At 36.5% G+C, this 19,798-nt stretch overlaps 2 long non-coding RNA genes across 2 annotated transcripts in view; one reads left to right on the forward strand and one right to left on the reverse strand.

Annotated features, from left to right (window-relative positions):
• The window catches only part of LOC148190383 (uncharacterized), a 54,174-nt gene extending 44,953 nt beyond the window's left edge, over window positions 1-9,221 (reverse strand). The window contains exon 1 of the long non-coding RNA XR_015777434.1: window positions 8,860-9,221. This is a non-coding gene — a long non-coding RNA (uncharacterized LOC148190383). The remainder of the gene's footprint in view (window positions 1-8,859) is intronic.
• A 5,755-nt stretch (window positions 9,222-14,976) lies between these two features.
• The window catches only part of LOC148190384 (uncharacterized), a 47,626-nt gene continuing 42,804 nt past the window's right edge, over window positions 14,977-19,798 (forward strand). The window contains exon 1 of the long non-coding RNA XR_015777436.1: window positions 14,977-15,359. This is a non-coding gene — a long non-coding RNA (uncharacterized LOC148190384). The remainder of the gene's footprint in view (window positions 15,360-19,798) is intronic.

Genomic DNA, 19,798 nt, shown 5'->3' on the forward strand with positions numbered 1-19,798 from the left:
CTATTTTACATTTACCCACCGCTATTGTTCACAAGTTCTTGCAGAAAGGGAGTTCACAGATAATCTTTGTACTATATCAACATTTACTGGGTATTGACTTTTTATATTCCATTTAGCAAAAGTGTGAAACTAAAAAGCTGCTCTAATCTGTGCAACTCAATCAAAGCTAATTATGGTATCGCATCTTAATCATCAATAAATGATCTAAGATATTTGATACAGATCTTTTCACAGCATCTTTCGCTGAAAAAAAATCAGAATGTGTTTATCCTGCATGGTTTGAGATATCTTTAATTATTTTTTTGTAGTTAAAGAAATACTTTGTCCTAAAAATAACCATTTGTATAAAAATTAGTCATGTCATGTTACCTTGAATTAAACATTATTTGTCTCACATTGCTCAACAGAAAACAGCGAACATATTGATTTATTTATTATTTGGGGAGCATTTTTTCATTTACCATCAGCAAAAACATATCAAAGCATCCATTTACAAACTCTCAAAAAATGTCTGCAGTATAATCAAAGTCTTATTTATCCAGACATATCCTAAGTATCTTCCAAACACAATCTTAGTATTAAAATTGAACTGAAAGTGAAACTTATCTGTGTTTTTTACGATCTAAGATGTTTAGCAAAATCGCATGGGTTTCGGCACACACCTGGATAAAAGAGACTTGGATTATACTGCACAAACGTATATTTTGATATAGTTTTGTTGTGGTTAAATGTGGTCCCCAATCAATCAATAAATCAATCATGTTCACCGTTTTCTGTGCAGGCACACCAGAAAAACAAAGCTTTCTTCACAAATTCAAGGTAACACAGCATGACTTATTGATTTAAAAATGGTCATTTTGTGAAATAAGTATTCCTTCAGGAAAAAAATTGAGTTATTCAATTCTTTCACTTTTATTACAGCAAAATATGACGACAATACATTTTATGTAAGTCTGTAAGATTTATAATCAGTTTAAATAAACTGAAAATATGCGCAAGGGATGTTATTAGGCCTAGCTGAAGTAAAGGCATCCATCTGTAATATTTCGCAAAAGTTCCTCTTTCTGAGTGGGTAATAAAGAGTGCATGGTATTTTCTGATAGGAGAGTCTTGTTGGCACTGGAACACCGCAGCTTTTAGTGGAGTCGTGAACTCTGTGGCAGACAGGTTTCTTTTGACATGGCTAGCTATAGTGACGTTTTCATGTACTTGTTTATGTTCTTGGTAATGGCATTTCTAGTTCATCATTCAGAAAACCGGACAGGCATATTGATTACCAAGTATCACCTGTGCATATGCTGAGAAGGCAGCTTGCTTGAGTTCCTCTCTGCAGTAACATGACCCTTTCCATCACATTACAACAGACTGTCTCCTTCCACTAATTTATGTCTTTTCTTCATTACTGCATCATTTGTATGTTTGAGCTTAACTGTCTAAAATGATGGATGTGCAGAGTTTTTAACTGGAAGGCCTTCTGGGATTATGTTTGTGCTGTTGCTGCTACAGTGCAGAAGCAGTTTTCTTGCTCTCTGCTTAGCTGTTATTTTTGCAACTTTTTTCCTACTCGTCTCAAACCACAAGGCATTTAAGAAGGTTTCATTACAACTAAATCATTGGGAGGAGTTATGACAACTCTATGTTGCAATTATCTACTTGTGCTACCCAAAATGTTAATAGACGCAAATAAAACTTTGTGGACAACTGACAGAATTGTGTCCTATGCTTCTTGGCTCATCTGAATCAATGAAGTGCACAGACTGTCATATATTGTTACAGAAGATTGGGTATTCTCGCTGGAGAAGTCCTCTGAACTCCACAACACTCTGTCAATGTCTTCCGCCAGTGAGCCAGTTCATCAAAATTCAACTCACAAAGATTTAAATGGTCAGCTATCTATAAATGTCACCATGACTTTCTCAGGACCCACTGACATGAAACTGCTGAAGTCATGTGGTGTGAATAGGATTTCTACCTGCTGGTATAATCCGGGTGCTAAACCTAAAGACTGTATACTCACAGAGGGAAAAATGTATGGATTCAACTCAGCCAGGTTCGACCCCCCCGGACATATGGCTGACAGCCAAAGGCAGGCATAAACACAGATCACAGTTAACCCTGACAACTGAAAAACAGGTGCCAAAGAGACAGAAGTAGAGATGACTTCTGATAAATTTGGACATGGGAGTTATAGCAGTACCAGCTGACAGAAGTTTTTAAAATATTATGTTGAGCAAAGGGGTGAAAAAAAATTAAAAAATCAAGAGATGATTCTGTAACTGTTGTTGGAGATGCCGCTTTAGGGAACATTGGTAGAAAGACAATTAAAAACATGTTGCTTCCCAGATCCTATGTTCTATGACATTAATCAAAAAACAACGTCTATCAAGACAGTCCTTAAAAATTATCATATTATTTTACATCTAGGAGCCAGTGATGTTTGCAGAGAGCAGTCAGAAGTGCTAAGCCATGATTTCATTGAACTGGAAGACTTTTTATTAACCAATCACTTCTATCGGTCAACAAAGGGACCAACAGGTTTAGCTCTCAGGACTCAACACATGGCTCTGCAAAACCTATGGTGTAAAAGGGATCAACTCTATTTAAAACTTAAAGCTGTCTGGTAATGCAGGCATCTCTTAAGAGCTTTGGAGATTTGGATTTAAGTGCTAAGTGACCATTTTTGGATCAGCATCCACTGGCCAGGCCTACGATGATGCACCCTGACAAACAGCAGCCTTCACCACAAAGAAGAAACAACACAGTCTCATAGTCAGCATGTTGACAACCAGCACATGGATCAGTCTCCACAGAGACCTTTAACATGTAACATTTTCTTGGGATCAAATCCACTGTTATCAATGTAGATGCGCATAAGGTGCGCTTAAAAGCGAGAGCAACACCGCTGCACCGTGCAAGCATTATCAGGCGCTTTTTGAGGACACAGCAGCAGCGCCCTGAGATCAAATTTTTTTTAAAAAGTTCATCTTTTGAAATGGAACAACCAATGACAGCCGGCCTTTTCTTTCTTCATATTCGTCAGTTTATGGTAACTATGAAGGAAAAGCTCATCGTTTTAGTGCAGGATTATCCAGAGCTCTACGACCTCCATCACGGACAACAGTTTAATAGCCCACACACTTTAGAAACAATGCCTGGAGGAAGGTCAGCCCCAAACTCCAGATTTCTGGTAAAAGGCTACGATATGGTACTGGTTACAGTTGCTTAACAAGGTCAGACACAATGAGTTGGGACGTTAAATACGCTATAAATAAATGTTCTTTGATAATGTTTATTTAGTGAGTTGTCATGTTTTGTAGGATAATGTGAAATGTTCACAGTGCGCAGTGCGAAGTGGCAAAAGTCGAGTTGTATTTGTAAATACAAAATGAGATTAATGAAAAATGTGATTGACGATTTTAAATGGGTCTGAAAACCCTCTTCTGATCACTTCTGATTAAATGGGGCTCAACTTGACTGTTTTCAGAGTGTTTGCTTACTTTTAGATGAGTAGACTAAACATCAGGGAAATTTGTCCTTAGGAACATCACAATTAAAGAATGTTTTATTATTATTGTGCACTGTAGCCACATTGTTATGTTTACCTTCTATTTTATTTTGTTTTGCTCTTTTTAAAATCCTGTGTCTTTTTAGTCTTTTTATAGTGCCTTGTTCCTTTTATGTCTTCTCTTAATGCCTTTCTGTCTTCTGCAAAGCACTTCGAATCGCGCTGTGCAAATAAACTTGCCTTGCTTGGCCTTGGTTTTCTCACATTCATCTACTGGAAAGAGAAAGTTTCTTTGTGCTTACCTCCAATCGCAGTTTTAAGACACAAGCCTTCCTCCAAGTGTGATTTAGTGAGATGACAACTAGTTTGGAATAATCATGGTCCAGTATGCGACATACACAAGTGGGACCTGGGGACTTTGTAATCTTAGACACTGTAAATGCTGTGTGGTGCACTGCTACTGTTTGAAAAAACTGTAATTTATGGTTTCAATATGATAACTCACTCAGCGGGTGATGTTACACCACTGTAGACTAATACAGAAATTGCTTGAATATTAGCTACATTGTGGTGCTCTCTGCATGGTAGTGGCATGGTTACCATGGCAACACATGTACAAATTCGGTTGTCCTAGCTATGTATCAGGACACAGCATCTAAAGCAATGATCCTATGTGCCATGAAAAAAGTCAAGTTTGTATAAACTCAGACAGGTTTCTCTGACTTTAATATCTGTAAATAAATACCTAGATCATGCTCTGTCCAATCCTCCGAAACGTGAGAAGATTTGCTAAGAAAAACATTTCTACCATAGGTATGCAAAATTGTTCCATGTTATTTTGGTGTTGTGTGTTGAGTAATGGAAAAAAAACAATCGTACATTCAGCCTACAACACAAGACAATGTGGCAAATATTAAAGGCATACCACTGAGGGATAGCTTAGCAGCAGTCAAGTGTTCACTTCTGATCCCCGGCCCTCTGCTGCATGTCATCCCTTCTCTCTCTCTGTCCTTTTTCCTTTCTGTCTTCAGCTATACTATGGAAGAGTCGCCTTAAATGTAACCCTATAGTTGCAATTCACATGTTTTCTCTTGCTACGTAAATTTCATCATGATGTCATTATGTCAGCATGAGGCCGGTGCAGTAGAAGGCCAAACAGCCGTGAGAAATATAATAACAGGTTCTGTCCATTCTATAGGGAAAGGTGGCTGGAAAGCCCATTTGGCACAAACAGGTAACAACTAAAATACTACGGTATTTTTTAAATTTGAAGCTATAAAATCTATATGGTTGTCTGCATGTATCATCATTTAGCAGAGTTTTCACCCGTCAAGCATAAGGAGCGCCAAAGTAACAAAAAATTAACTGTCAAACAAGTTACATTTGTAACTGCATGGATTTACAAACACAGCTTTATACTTATATGTTTGCGTGGACTGCATAGCTATAGCTTGGCTACAGCCGTAACTCACACCATTAAATTTACGATTCACATTTTTCTAACAACAAACAGCATCCATTTTAAGGTTTAATTCCTCACAACTTGTTTTCTCTATTGAAAAACTGCAAATGGTTTATGATAGCAGACACGTGTAGATTGTTGGCATGAAAATATTACATGGGTACATAAGTAAAAAAAAATATCTGAGAAAAAGAGTGAAAAGTGAAAATTGTCACAATTATGCTGACTCTACCCTATGTAATAAAAAGGCAAAAGGAAAGAAAGAACGTCTACTTAACTCTGCAGATCTATACTGCTGTCTTTGAGGAATGCTCCTAAAGCTCTGATTCAAAGATGATTTTGGAAAGTTAAAAGTCAACCACACATATACCTATGCATCTTTTCAAATATCACATCTCATGGGGACTCCCATAGAACTGCAAGCTTCACAAAATATGCCCTGCATGGGCTAAAGATGGGCGTTATCATAGTGTTAACAGGTGCAGTCTAGCATTGCATCATTTTCAGGGAAGACATTTGGCTTCTGTTCAGCAGGAAAACATGACCACAAGTAATGAGGACAAGAACCAATAACAACAGTAGATATTGCTTTTCTTGATCTAGCTGTAGTTAGCAATATACACTCCAGCCTCAGGCCATGTTCACACTAGGCCAGCGTTTTACTCACACATTGCTGCTGCTTTTCGAAAAATGCTCCCCTGAGTGGATAAATCTCAAAATGCTGGTGTTGTCAGTCTCAGATGCACCCACTCCTCCAAACAGCCACTGCTACCAGCACGCACATTTCCCTCCACACTCTTTTGCCCTTACAGACCAAATGACTGTACGTCTAATTAAGGTAAAAGTGAAGTAACTATGGTGTGAAAAACCTTAAAACTCTACATTAAATATAAGCCTGTTCAGTTTGGACGCCATAATGTTATAACCATCATCAAAAGGCCAAAAATAAAAGGAAGCACTGCTGTAAATTTTAATTCCAAGATGACACAAGGATGTGATCAGCATAACATAAGAGCCCACAGCAAAATATAGTGAGAAATTAAAGTCACCTGATGGTAGAAAAAGATACTCTGACGGACTAACATGTGTGTGTGTTCCCGGGTCCATACACACCTTATATTACTCTCTGAATATGTCTATGAATGAAAGCAGTTTTGTAAAGGGTTCCCGTACATTTCCATAACTTTTCCAGAATATTTTAGCCTGTTTTCCATTACTTTTAAGTTGTTTAAAATGAAAGGGCGTACATAGTGGATACATGCAAACATGCACTTGCCAGGCATATGCAGATAAGCAACATGCTAGCGCTTGCTAATTTTACGCTCCTGAGTCTTTCCCGCCACCAAACAGCTGCTTATACTAACCAGACCAGCAAATATAGTCACTTCTAAAAACGTCAAAGGTGCTATAGGTCAAAGGTGCTATAAATAATAATAATAATGATAACTTAATTTATATAGCACCCTTAAAAAAACTGTTTACAAAGTGCTTTGAAAGACAAAACAAAGGCAGGCACTGGGGGAATAATAAAATAAACATAAACATTACATGCCAACAGAGAAAGGTCTAGAACAGTCAAACAAAAAGGCAAGAACAAAATCGTACAGAAAAGGTCAACAAGAGTAAAGCAATAAAAGTGATAACAGGAGGCTCTTGAGAGGTAGTTAAAGCACTCGGTGAATAAAGTTTTAGAAAATATAAGAACTAATGCAATAAAAGATGATAAAAAATTATATAAGAAGACAACATCACAACAGTGGGGATAAAACAAATATAAGAAGATAAAACAGATGGATAAGATAGATCAACAAGTAGATAAATTAAAACATGAAAAGATGTTAGGAACAAGACATTAGAGGGATAAGGAATGGACAGAGTAAGAGCAGCACAATGACTAGAGAAAGAGAGATAAAAAATGAATAAATAAATAAATAAATAATGAAGATGACATCACATAAAAGCAAGTCTGTAAACATGAGTTTTAAGAAGTGACTTAAAAGATGTCACTGATCCTGCGAGTCTTATCTCCTCAAACAGGTCATTTCAAAGTCGATGGGCTCTGATGGCAATAAATACATGTGTAATTTATTTGACATGTAAGTGGTTTATAATTTTGACATGTTTAGACACATATGTTTCTTGTTATTCAAATGTTTGTTTTATAGGCACATCTACTAATTGTTTTGCAATTTTGCCTGAACCTAAAAATACATGATAACTTAATGAATCAAGGTTGATCACTGTCATGTCCCATTATTGGGCTTCCTGTATCCAAGTTGACCCAACACAGTGGTCAAATATGATTTTCTGGATACGTGTATGACAATAGCCAAAAAAAGTGTATATTCGAAACTTTTCCAAAACATTTTATTGATCCCTAACTCATTCCCAGGCTTGGAAAACGGTTTTTCTAATTTTAGAACACATCCAAGAATTTCATGACCGTTGGAGCCCTCTTTGTAGTTTCTCGTACTAACCCACTTTAAACGATTTCCTTTTTCTATACTGTTACAAAATCAGGCCCAGTTTTTCCCTCTCGTGCTGTCAGTACATCTGGGTCATAGAGTTCAAGTATGGTATGTGTGAGGCACAAGCTGGGGTTTGTCCAAAACCAACCACAAAGAGAAACAACTTTAAGTTCAGGTTATCTGTCAGTGTCATCCATCTGGCTGTGTGTCTATGGATCTTGGCCTCTACCAGTCAGAAGATCTCGAAAGCAAAGTAAACCTGTGGTCTGTCTTATTCTCATTCAAAGAAATGTGTGATTCAGAAAATAAATGCTAAGTCAGGCACAAATGAGATTTTCTTCCCTATCATCAACTCCTCTCTGCCCTCAGATGCTGCTATGAAACATACACTGCCTGGTTTCTCTTTGAAAAAAAAAACAATTTCATAAATGTGTGAGTGAAGCAACACCTGAAAATACTAGTGATACATCTAGCGATGGTCTTAGGTCAACGATGAAGATGGTTGGGTCTGATTCTTCACATATTCATGGCTTTCATTTATCTATTGTAACAGTAAGCTCCCCACTAAATTCCAGCTACACTTCATGTAATTAAAACTTTGTGCTAATGGCCTTTCTTTTACGGGCATAACTTTATTTTGTAAGCCTCTGTGAGTTGGTAAAGTTGGTAGAGAAAAAAGATCGCCCTTGAAATATCTTAGATGAAAAGCAGTTTTCAAACATGTCGTCTTAATACTTTTCATTCTTGTGGAATGTTTTTTTTTTTTCTTTATTGATTGGTATGCTCTCATTAAAACTTCCAAAAATTATTGCAGTGTATTATTGTTTTGTATTATTGTGTGTATATATATATACACACACACATATACATATACAATAATGGCATCTTAAATGTATGCACGGTTGAATGTTATTATTATTATTATTATTGTGCAAAATCATGTGTACAGTTCTAATGTAACTTTGTTAATAAACTCAGCTCAAATATTTTTTTTTCTGAAGTGTAATTATAATGCACTTAGACGAAAGTTAAAAAAGTGTAGCCTTCTCAGATCACTGTCCCTAAGAAACACATTTAGGCAACAAAAAAAGCGCATTTAAATTTCAACATAGCTACCACATCAAGGAGCCCTTATTTACAAATCAACAATCTATTGCTACTTTGCAGCCTGTCCATTCAACTGCTCAATTACATCAATTACACAGCAGCTTTTCTTGGAGCAGCTTTAAATTACAATATTTACTACAGAAGAGGAACATAAACAAAAGAGACCCACAATAAATAACAAAAATAGGAACACAGCGACGGGTGCAATAAGCAAAACACACATATCGAATCAAAGACAGCGCTGTTTTTGCACACACATTCAACCAACGCCAAGTTGAGGACAGTCAGAACCGTCACAGCGCGTTTTGTGTCCTTACCTGTCTGAAACTGGCTTTTTGTGCGTCATGAGCACCGCGAGGTCCCCTCAGTCTGCTCCACACGCTCTTTGCTCGTCCATACTCAAGGTTTAATACAGCCAAAGTCCAGTCCAATCCTCTCTGTGTGCCAGTGTAACCAGTCCATTCGGCCTTGATAAGTACCAGTATTCCCAGTCCATTCCGAATCTCTGTCACACACTCCTCCGCGTTTGTAAAACTGTCTTACTGCAGAAAGGCCTCACACAAAGGTAAAAGTTCACCCGTGAATGCAGATTTCATCGTCAGGGCGGAAGCGAATTTAAGTTTTCGCTTCCCGAGGAAACGTCAATCAACCTGCAGCATTTTAGCATTTTAGCATTTAGCATGTTAACCACACCCGGCATGCATCTGTTGGGTGTGTTTGTTTTGGGTCACTTGGCCTGCTGGCGGGGTGGTGCACCTTCCTCTTCCTATAAACTTCTAACACTAAATTATGATGATGAAGAAGATGAATTCCTCTTCTTATTATTACTATTATTATTATTGTTGTTGTTGTTGTTGTTGTTGTTGTTATTATATATCAAATAATTAAAATGAGGTCCACCCTTACTAGTTGCAACATTAACGGGATGAACATAATGCATCAATAATTATAATCCAACAATATAATATATTACTCCAAAATGTTCCATTCTTTAAGAGTAAGCTAATTTTCCAGTTGGTTTTTCAATAAGGTATATATTTTTGATATATAATACCTTTGTGACCTACTTTTAGACTAATTGAATTATAGCAGGACTTTCACTTGTCACAGAATATGTCTACACTGTTGCTACTTTTAATTAAAGGTCCAGTGTTTAGGATTTAGATGAATACACTGGCAGAAATGGAATGTAATGTCAATAACAACAACTGTGTTTTTTTTTTTTGTTGTTGTTGTTTTTTTTTTACCTTAGTATGTACAGTGAGAGGGTTTTAAATGGAGATTGCCAACTTCACTCCCATGTTTCTACAGTAGCTCAGGATGGACAAACCAAAGACTGGTATTGCAGAGACCTTTTGCGTTTTTGCATTTTTGCCATTATTGCATTTTTGCGGGGTGGGGGGTTGAATTTTTGGCATTTTGCTCGAGGATTGCTCTAGGATAGGCAACAGCTTTTAGATCTGTAGAAATTCTTCATGCTCAACATCGTTACTGTGTTGATGGCAGTAATTGTCATTTTTGTTTGTGTTTTGTTTTTCTTATTCCAGATAGTTTATGTAAACCCAATTGTAGGCCTTTTTTTAATTTCAAAATGCATATGTGTAGTGGAACATTGTTTTAGAATATTTGACCAAAACAAAAATTTAAAAAATGAAAAAATATAAAAGCCCCTTTTGTAACCCCCATGTTGCTATTTGTAGGCGTATTTAGGTCTTGCTTCCAAGTCATGGCCATTATTATATTTTAACTTTTACTTTTACCTATTACAATACACAATTATTCATATGGTTCATTGAAATGTGAGCAACTACATAGCCTTGAGAGGGAGGAAAGTTAACTAAAGGCAAAACACGACCCTGAAAATTCAGAAGCACGAAAACTAGCTTGGTAATTAGATACTAAATTAGTCCACATGGACCAATTAGGCAAGACAAGACATGGGAGCTCTCTGTAATGCTTTGTCAACAGAAATGAAACCAGTACAAGGAGACAGACGGGTTGAGGAGGAACAAATCTGAATGAGACACAGAGAAGGGAGGGGGCATGAGAGCATGTACCCTGATTAAAGGGGAGAAGAGGATCAAAGAGATTTTTTTTTGGCATGTGTGTGAAGATTAAACAAACCTTTAGAAGAAAAAAGGGTCCCATCATTTCCTGTATTAAGTTTGAATTAAAATTTAATGTAGAAACATTGCTTGATCTCTTGTACAAATGATGATGCTTTGATTTGGATGCTTAAAATGTAAGTGGAGTCCCTTAGCCCAGTGCTGGCTCGCGAGTAGTTCTGTACATCTCTTTTTACTCTTTTCAAAACTTGCCTGTCATTGCTTTTTTCAATTAGACTGGTACAGTATTTAAAAAATACTACAAATAACAAAAGTGAAAAGGTTGATTCATCAAAATTACAAGGGAAAGTTTTCTGACATACCTCTGGTGGTATCTGGCTATGCAGACGGCTTTGTTTTATGTTGCCGTGTTTGAGTCCTTCATGTCTGAAATGAAGGTGGATGGAATTCAATTTGTGATGTGTGGCATTGAGAAATGGATTTATAAAACATTCAACAGCAGCAACATGTTTCTCTAGAAATAAAGTTATTATAGTGACTACTTTGTCACAAAGAAAATTTGACCAGTGAAAACTGTCCGAGGTGAGATCTGTAGACTGCAAAGTCACATACTGAAATATAAATAATATAACTGCTGCTTGCTATGAAATCTTGTACAAGCATCCATGGTCCCTGATGAATCCCAGTATCTTTGATGATCCCCCTGACTTTTCCTTAAGTACTACCAGCAGGCAAAAGTTTTCACTTAGTGAAATATTCCAACATCCACTTGAATTTTGTTTTTGTTTCTAAGATGAATTGACTTTGGTAATCCAGTAACTTTTCGTCAAATGGCAACATGAGATGGTGGTTGGTGAAAACAATGCAACAGCTATCAAAAGGATAACCATAAAAGAGCAGGGATAAAAAGTAATTAATTGAACGTTGGTCCCTAACCTTTTTCTTAAGGGACCCCTTTTTGCTGACATTGAGTAAACTGATGACCTCTGACTAATTGACATAGTCAATGTCTATTTTATATTATATTCAGTACATTACAATAACAATATAGAACAGCTGATAAACTATACAGTTAACCCAAATAGTGAATACTATCACAAAAACAAGTTTGTGTAAAATAAGCAATTTGGATTGATTTTGAGCAGATTATTTCTTACGATATTGCATCAGGAACTGTCTGTATTATGTATATATTTATTTATTTTTAACAATTATTTATTCTTAATAGGCTTGTTTTTGAAAAAATCTGTGTTTTTTTCCCCCTAATAAGTGAGACTGTATAGCAGAGATTAAAGGCTATCATTGTGCACAGGTCTTAAATTTGCCCCTATCCTGTGATTTTATTTTATTTTTTTTTGAAGGTTGTATCTTGATTAATAATCTATGTTTTAAAAAAATAGCAATTTTATTTGGTTTTCTTTACAGAAATGAATGAAATGCTGAGATACTACTATAGCCTACTATATATATACTCATTAAATAACATTTTTTATTATGTCACAAACTTTGGTTTATGACCAAATATTTGCTAAATTTATGAGATTTGTACCAGTCTCAGCTGCACTGTTAGCATGCTGACATTTGCATTTTTAGCAATGCACCATCGTCTTTGTCTTGTTTAAAACTTGATTTTCAATGCTATGAGGACCATAAACAAAATTCCGTTTTCCATTAGGGACATTAACAGAGGATAGTCACAAATCCTGTGTGAATTATGAAAAAACTATATCTATCAATGATTTTATTAAGAAACATTTCTCTTCAAATCCAGTGTTCTGGGGTATATCCAAAATATTGGAAAAAAATAACTGCCCAGTGTCATAAGAAAATAATAGGCGCAACAATCACTGCACAAAATTTCCATGCCAAACAATTTGACAAATTCTATACCACTTCTGTGTCCCCTTAGTTTAAAATAAATGTTTTTAATATCATTATTATTTTTAGTTTAGCTTAAAATATGCAAAATGTTGCTCTTTTATGAGAGTGAAGTTGATCACCTGATAGAGTTACATGTCTGCTGCAGGAGGCCATAAAACCTTGACTGGCGGGATGTGCAGGCTGTATTTTTCTGTGCCGGTGCACCTGCAAGGGGAAGATAAGGGCACTGATGATAACAACCTGTCGGCATTCTGACATTTCTCTGGACACTCAGCAATGAGCTGTTGGCCGCAGCCCTGCGGAAAGAAAGGGGAGTCGCAATTTGAAGGGAAAAAACAGGGTTTTGTCACCAATGTCTTTACAAAAAAGGAAAGCAAACCATAAAAATTGTAATGCCTATTTTTTTCGTTTTTAGAGCCAATGAAAAAATAGTTGATTTCCACAATATGACACAAATACACAGCAAGCAAATTATACTGTTTAATCATCAACAGATACAAGAACACTGGGATATATATTATGTATGCACGACACACAATTACTCACATAATGGTTGAATTACAAAACATTAAGCAATGGGACATTCACTCACCTCATTCAGATGTGCATGTTAAACAGGACTCATAATGAATTCAATTGCTCAATTAAATGTAAATGTCAGTTAAAAAAGATATTGCTAACACCTTTTAATCTATCAATACATTTTATATACACCCTATTACTTTGGATGTGAGATGCAAGTCTGCAAAGCCTGTTGGAATGAGGGAAGAATAAAAAAAGAAAATCAATATCTGTCAAGAGACAAATGATGAAGTACCGTATGTGACAGGTGTCATGATGGATATCCTACATATCAACATTTTTTTCTTGACCATTTAATAAAAAACATGACCAAACCATATCCATGCTATGAGACAGATTCAGGTCATTTGTCTGTAACGTACTACAGCATTAATCCGACATGCCTGTAAACTATACTGAATGAGGCCTTCTGGGGTAATAAGCAGCTACTATCCTGTTGGCTCTTAGAAAAATAAACACAGGCTGCTTTTTCAGTGTTCATCACTCTGGATTGAAATACATAGTCTTAGTGACTATAAACCTGTAGCTGATCTTGTGTCTCAAAGGTGCAGCGGCGTAGCTCAACCTCCCCAGGATAAATACAGTTTCATTTCATTGCTACAGTCGATTTTGTGATACAGTTTTGTTACATTAATCCACGCTGGTGACACCAGCCTGCGGTGTGTCAGTCCTTTTGAGTTATGTGAGCTGGAGGTGTTTACATTAATTTAAGGTTTATAGGTCTTGACATTTACAAGGTGAGAATTGCCCAGAAGTATTTTTAGTTGCATTGTGCAGCATTTGTGAGCATGTTTTATGATCTTGAGTTTTTCTTTCCAAATACCGATTTATTACTGCCTCTTGGAGGTGCCACAATAGATTATTGAGAGAACTGAAAAATGTATTCAGTTGTAGCCTACCTTTACACCCAGGGTCTAATCCTGTAAAGATCAAATACAATGATATTACATGAAAAAAGAAAAGAAAAACAAAACCCAAACATTAAGAAACACTGAAACATTTTCAATATATTTATGCACTTTTCTTTTCAGTGATCTCCTTGTATTTGAAACTTGAGCTCTGTAATAAATGAAGACAAATGCTACACTTTTGAAAAAGATGAACAACAGTTTCTCTTTCTTTTGAACACAACACAAGTCTGTAATTCTTCCCTTAATGAGATGGTGCATCTTAAAACTGAACTGTCCAGCATGACAAATGAAACTTCGACAGTTAATTGAGCCATAAACTGAATAAAGTGACGCAGACTGAGTCAGTGGCTTGTAATTCCCAAAAACTTCTTTGAGGGACCCCTTTTCTATTATTTATTTAACATTGGGGCTTTGGGCCCCACAGGTTGGGAACTAGTGGAAAAGCCTACTTATCAGTGTAGCTGTTTCCCTCAACAAACAAATGGAATAAAGCCTTTACCTTTATTTAGTCTACTATTTTTGTAAAAAGCAAATTTAACCATTCCCTTGTCATATAATGTTTACTGCATTTGCACAGTGTTAATTTCATCACTCCCCATTTTTGGATTGATGTTAAACATGTTTTTGATAGGCTATGCTTTGTTGAACAAAGATTAATTTACAAAAAATATAATTAAATTTCTATTATGGGTAAATGATCTGGACAGAGATCATGTCTTTATTCTAAATGATTTATTATGATAAACTTTATACTTAAACTTTGTATAAAAAATCAAATAAAAAACTGACTGTAGCGATTTTAAGACAGACAGACAGACAGACAGATAGATAGATAGATAGATAGATAGATAGATTGATTGATTGATTGATTGATTGATAGACAGATAGATAGATAATTTTATAATAACGACATAAAGAAAGTTGAAAGAAAAAAAACTTCCAACTGGTTAAACAGCGCCCCCCTTAGACTGCAGGGTGACCAACATGAGTTAGAAATGGAGGGAAAACAGTTTTACTTTGGAGGAGGACAGGTGAAGTCCGACGGTCTGAATTCTGGCCAAAACCTATTTGATTACCGTTTATACCACTGAAGAGTTAGCAGCTTTGCCAAATGGAACATTTGGGAGACTTGGCAAGCGCACAGTGTCGTTAGTGATGGTATTTTTTCGTGCTTTTGTCGGACTAAAAAAACGACTGATGGCAGGCCTGAAACTGGACCTGCAGCCGCAGAAAAAGAGGGACACTGCGGACAGCAGCGACTGATGACTGAAACATCAGCAGAGTCCTCTGCTGTGGAAGACCTCGGGATCCAGTGGAAATTATATGTCGCTGGTTTTTGGACACTTTTGGACACCATGAGGTCTTGTTCAAACACAGGTAGGTGAAGCAAACACACCTCTCTGCTTTCTGTCTGCTCCTCTGTTGCTCTCCTGATGGTTAAGAAGCAAGCTGCGACTATCTGTATAGACATAAGGTTACTTTACAGGTTATCTTTCTTTCATTTTGTGAAATAATGTACCTTCTTAAATTAAGTTGGTTGTGTAACAGCTGCTGAAGTTTGTTTATGTGTGGGCCCCAACAGCACCATGAACAGGGCCATGCTTTGAAACAAATTTTAATTCCCAAATTTCATATTCATGGTGAATTTGAATCTGATTGTTTGGAGTCTGTACAGGGGACTAGTATTTGTTAGATTTTCTTCAGTCCTTGATTTTTTAAAAATGATTATTATTATTTCTTTTGTGAGTAACTATTAGTAACACTGATAAAGAAAAAGTATATTTGTTTAGAATATTATCTTAGCAAGGTTGCAAGGTTCTTTTCAGGGAAAAAAAGCACAAGGACATGAAGCAATTAATTTTAATTAGTGAGTCACTAAGCAATACAACAAGCGGTGCGTTTGTGTACAGTAGATAGGCGTGTATTTATAGTGTGTAAGTCATGTATTTGATACATGCACAAACTTTTCAGTGTAATCTGTGTGTTGTCCAGTATTCTGCTACTGATCTGTCATATTCTGGTAGGTTAGACACACAAACATGGGCAAAATATTAGAAACGCAAAAGTCTTCAGCCTCCAAAATGACCATAAAGTTATATTAACACCTCGCTAAAACAATTTAAATAAAACCTGCAACATGTAACCTTTCCTGCAGGTTGGATTTATTTTAGGGCTGCTGAAAATAGTATTAGTATTGGCAAGGTGCACCTCATAAACTGGTGACTGACTGTATCATTTGGTCTCTTTGGACTGTATTGATTGACTTCATTATTGTATTATTGACGGATGAATTTATAAATGCTTCCAGTGAAACAGAGATTGTAAGAGTGAACAAAAAAAAGCATGCAGGCATTATGCTTTGCTCTGGATTGCAGCGCTGACATAGAATAACACATTTCAGAGACGCTGATATTTCAGAGCCAGAGGACAAGGCTGTTGATGATTTGAGTTGCAAATTTTCTACTGAGGAGCCTTCAGAGGAACAGTGTTTCACAGCCTCCTCCACATCTGATAGAAATTGCAGCAGTCATTCACAAGAGACAGGGGGGCATCTAAAGATGTATTGGTTACCATTAGCTTAGAAAACTGTCAGCTTCCAGTGTGTGTAGTCAAGGATCCTGAGCTTTCACCGTTAACTTTTATAGCTCTCGAAAAAAAAAATCAGCAACTTCTGAATACACTTTTACATTAAAGAACAACATCACAGCTCCCCTAAAGTGATGTCGAAACATCTCGGTCATTGGCTGGCTGCAGTATAGGTCATCAAACTAAAAACTCAAAGTACACAGCAAATGCATTTTTCCCATTTTTGGATCGTTCTTATCACCCTGCTGTATGTTCAAGCATTCGCTCTGATAAGTTTTGTTTTAATTAGCTATTTGATACTGTTAAAAGGGAATTTTGATGACATAATTAACAGCCGTGCTTGCAATTGGTCAGAAAGCAGGAACTGGGTACCTTGGAGATCGCTACTTCGCAGACTTTATGTGCATGCCCGCTATACGCAGCTATACACGACCAGAAAGTTGCTCCCATTCACGCACAAGAAAACAACCGAGAATTCACTTTCTGCGTAAACTGAATTCCTTTTCAGTCAATCCCATCATCCCTTGCTTTTTTTATTTATCAGTCTTTCATCGAGAACCTCCTGTGTTTTTATTTATGTTTATCTCTGAGCCTCACACTTACAGACAGAATCAGTCCAAATCACATTGTTAAAATCTGCTCTAAGATCACAGGAGTGACACAAAGGGACTTTACCACTTTTTGCAATCAATAAATCCTTCAGAAAGCGGCAAGTATTTTAGCTTCTTCTGGACATTTTCTTGCAGGTGAATTTTCTCTGTTGCCGTCAGGGTGTCATTACGTTTTGCGTCCTTGTAAGCCTAAAGTCTTTAATTCCCCCTGCAATTAATATTTAAAATTCTCTGTAAATATCAGCTAAATATTATTATTATATTTTTTTATTGGTTTTATTGTTTTATTTATTTTATTGGTAATTAAACTTAACTTTATTAAAAAGCAGTTTAAAATGAATGGGCCTTAATAGAGCCAGTGTTTGATTCGTCTGTTCTGGGCTACTGCAGAACATGGCATTGCAAACTTCCAGAAAGAAATCTAAAGAAAACATACTTTTCACCTTTATACCAGTCATGCGAGGCTAGAGCACAGGATCAAATGTGAGCAAACTGTAACAAAGTCAGAGAAGCTCAGCAAAGCATCATCACTCCAAAGATGTTTCCCCAGCGCCTGCATCAGGTGTTACCATGCAAAACGTTTTAATCATAAAGATTGATTTTGCTTAAAATTGAATTGAAATTTGACATCCCAACTCTCCAGTCTCAGGTCTAGCTCTCTAACAATTCTTCTTTTTCAACTGTTGGAAGAGTTTCCAGACTCCACCTGTGCCCTGTTTGCACTGGCTGGCATTTTGCATGGTAAGAGGGACTGTTGCAATATTTCATTATGATTGATCAGCATATAGAGAGAGCAGCTGTCCTTTTGTGTTTCTGCAACTACCTTGGGGGCTGTAGGCATGTGTAAGAAATAAAAGACATTTATTGCATCATCTTAAAGCACCATTTCACAGGGGCATACCTAGTCAAACTGCCAAGCCGTATAATTGCTATGGTTCTGTGGAGCTTTTTCACTTTGCAGGCTTTGTGAGAGATACACACTTTATTCTTGCAAATAAGTTTCAAGGCAAAACCAAATCTCTGAGACTGTTTCATTCTTATTGGCAAGCAATTAAGGGTGCATATGAATTACTCTTCTTTCCAAACATTTGGTCCATTTGATCCATTCAAAGACAGGAAAATCAGTAAATCTATCTATACATCTATCATCTATTTATCTCCTGATGAGACAAAAATGTTGCATGTGACATCTAACACTCTGTCTCCTGTGTAGTCTACACATAAAATGAATAGTAAAATGTATATTCATGTCCCATGATTTCAAACTAAGTGAATAGAGAGTAGAGTAGCATGCTGTTCCATAGCACTGTTTTTTTTTAAAAGATGAAATTAGCTCAGTAGCAGTCTATTATCTTACGCAGCATGAAGTAGGGCCTACGCATTTTTATTTATTTATTTTTTGTTCAAACATCAGTCAGGGTGACCTTCCCATTTCGCTGGTGTGGCCTCCAGCCTACATAATATCAGTGTGGTAATCTAACAGATGTTGGATGTCAGGATTGAAAATGAGCATCTGGGATAATAATCAGGCGTTTTATCCCATGTAGTGTGATATGATGGCAGACAATAAGTGGGGAGTCTAGGATGCCTCACAGTCAGTGTGACAGTGGTGGAAACACAGGTTTTACTGCGCCCACACAGATACCAGTGACACTGACCAATCAGAGGACAGTCTGCTTTACACAGGAATGTTTTGTGTGTTTTTCATTTTTTCACTTGATAGACAATAAGATACCCATTTTGAGCTTTAAAAGTATTGTGTTACATAGAATGTGAGGATAAAAGACCAGCTTGTCATTGTAAACAGCTCACACATGCACCTATTTTTTAAAATTTTTTAATTGCTTATTATTTTATTGATTTTTAGAAATGGTTATATTGTGAGTGTTGTCTTTTCTTGGATTTAAAAGCTGCATTACAGTAAAGTGATGTCATTTTCTGAACTCACCAGACTGTTCTAGCTGTTTTCTTATTTGCTTCTACTGTCTTTGTCATTATTTCCTCATTACTAATGATTTTTATTAAAAATCTCATTGTGTAAATATTTTGTAAAAGAACCAATAATCAACCCAGCAATATTGTCACAACATTGATAACAAGGTATTTCGTAAAAAAAAAAAAAAAACTGTGATAGCTGATTTTCTCCTTATTCTCCAGTCCTAAACCAAGGAATTGGGCAAATGTTGACCTGATGATGAATACAGCAATATTAATATATTGTATAATACAATATGAGTATCAGTCTTTTGGCAAAATCTCCATATCACCCAGCTCTAACTAGGGATGTAACGATGCAACGCAAGGCAGTTAAAAATCAATAAAAAGCATGTGAGATTCAAGTTAGTGAAATTAAAGATGAACCGTGATTCACTTTTTAACAGCCGGGGGGCGTAATCTACTTGTGCCTTCGCTTGCTCGACATGCTACATTACTACAACTTAAATAAGACAAAGTAAAGGCAGCAAAGGCGCCATGCCTGCGATGATCAAATAGAAGATGCACCCTCCAGTTTCAAATTGGAAGTGTGGCGGCATTAAACTTCCTTAAGTGAGAAAGTACTAAAGGCGAGAAGTTAACAAAAGGCAAAAGCAGTTGCAGATATCAGCCCCGTCTATGCAT

The sequence above is a fragment of the Plectropomus leopardus genome, chromosome 1 (genome assembly GCF_026936395.1).
Source record: "Plectropomus leopardus strain MGB_pleo_1.0 chromosome 1, ASM2693639v1, whole genome shotgun sequence".
Classification (NCBI taxonomy): domain Eukaryota; kingdom Metazoa; phylum Chordata; class Actinopteri; order Perciformes; family Serranidae; genus Plectropomus; species Plectropomus leopardus.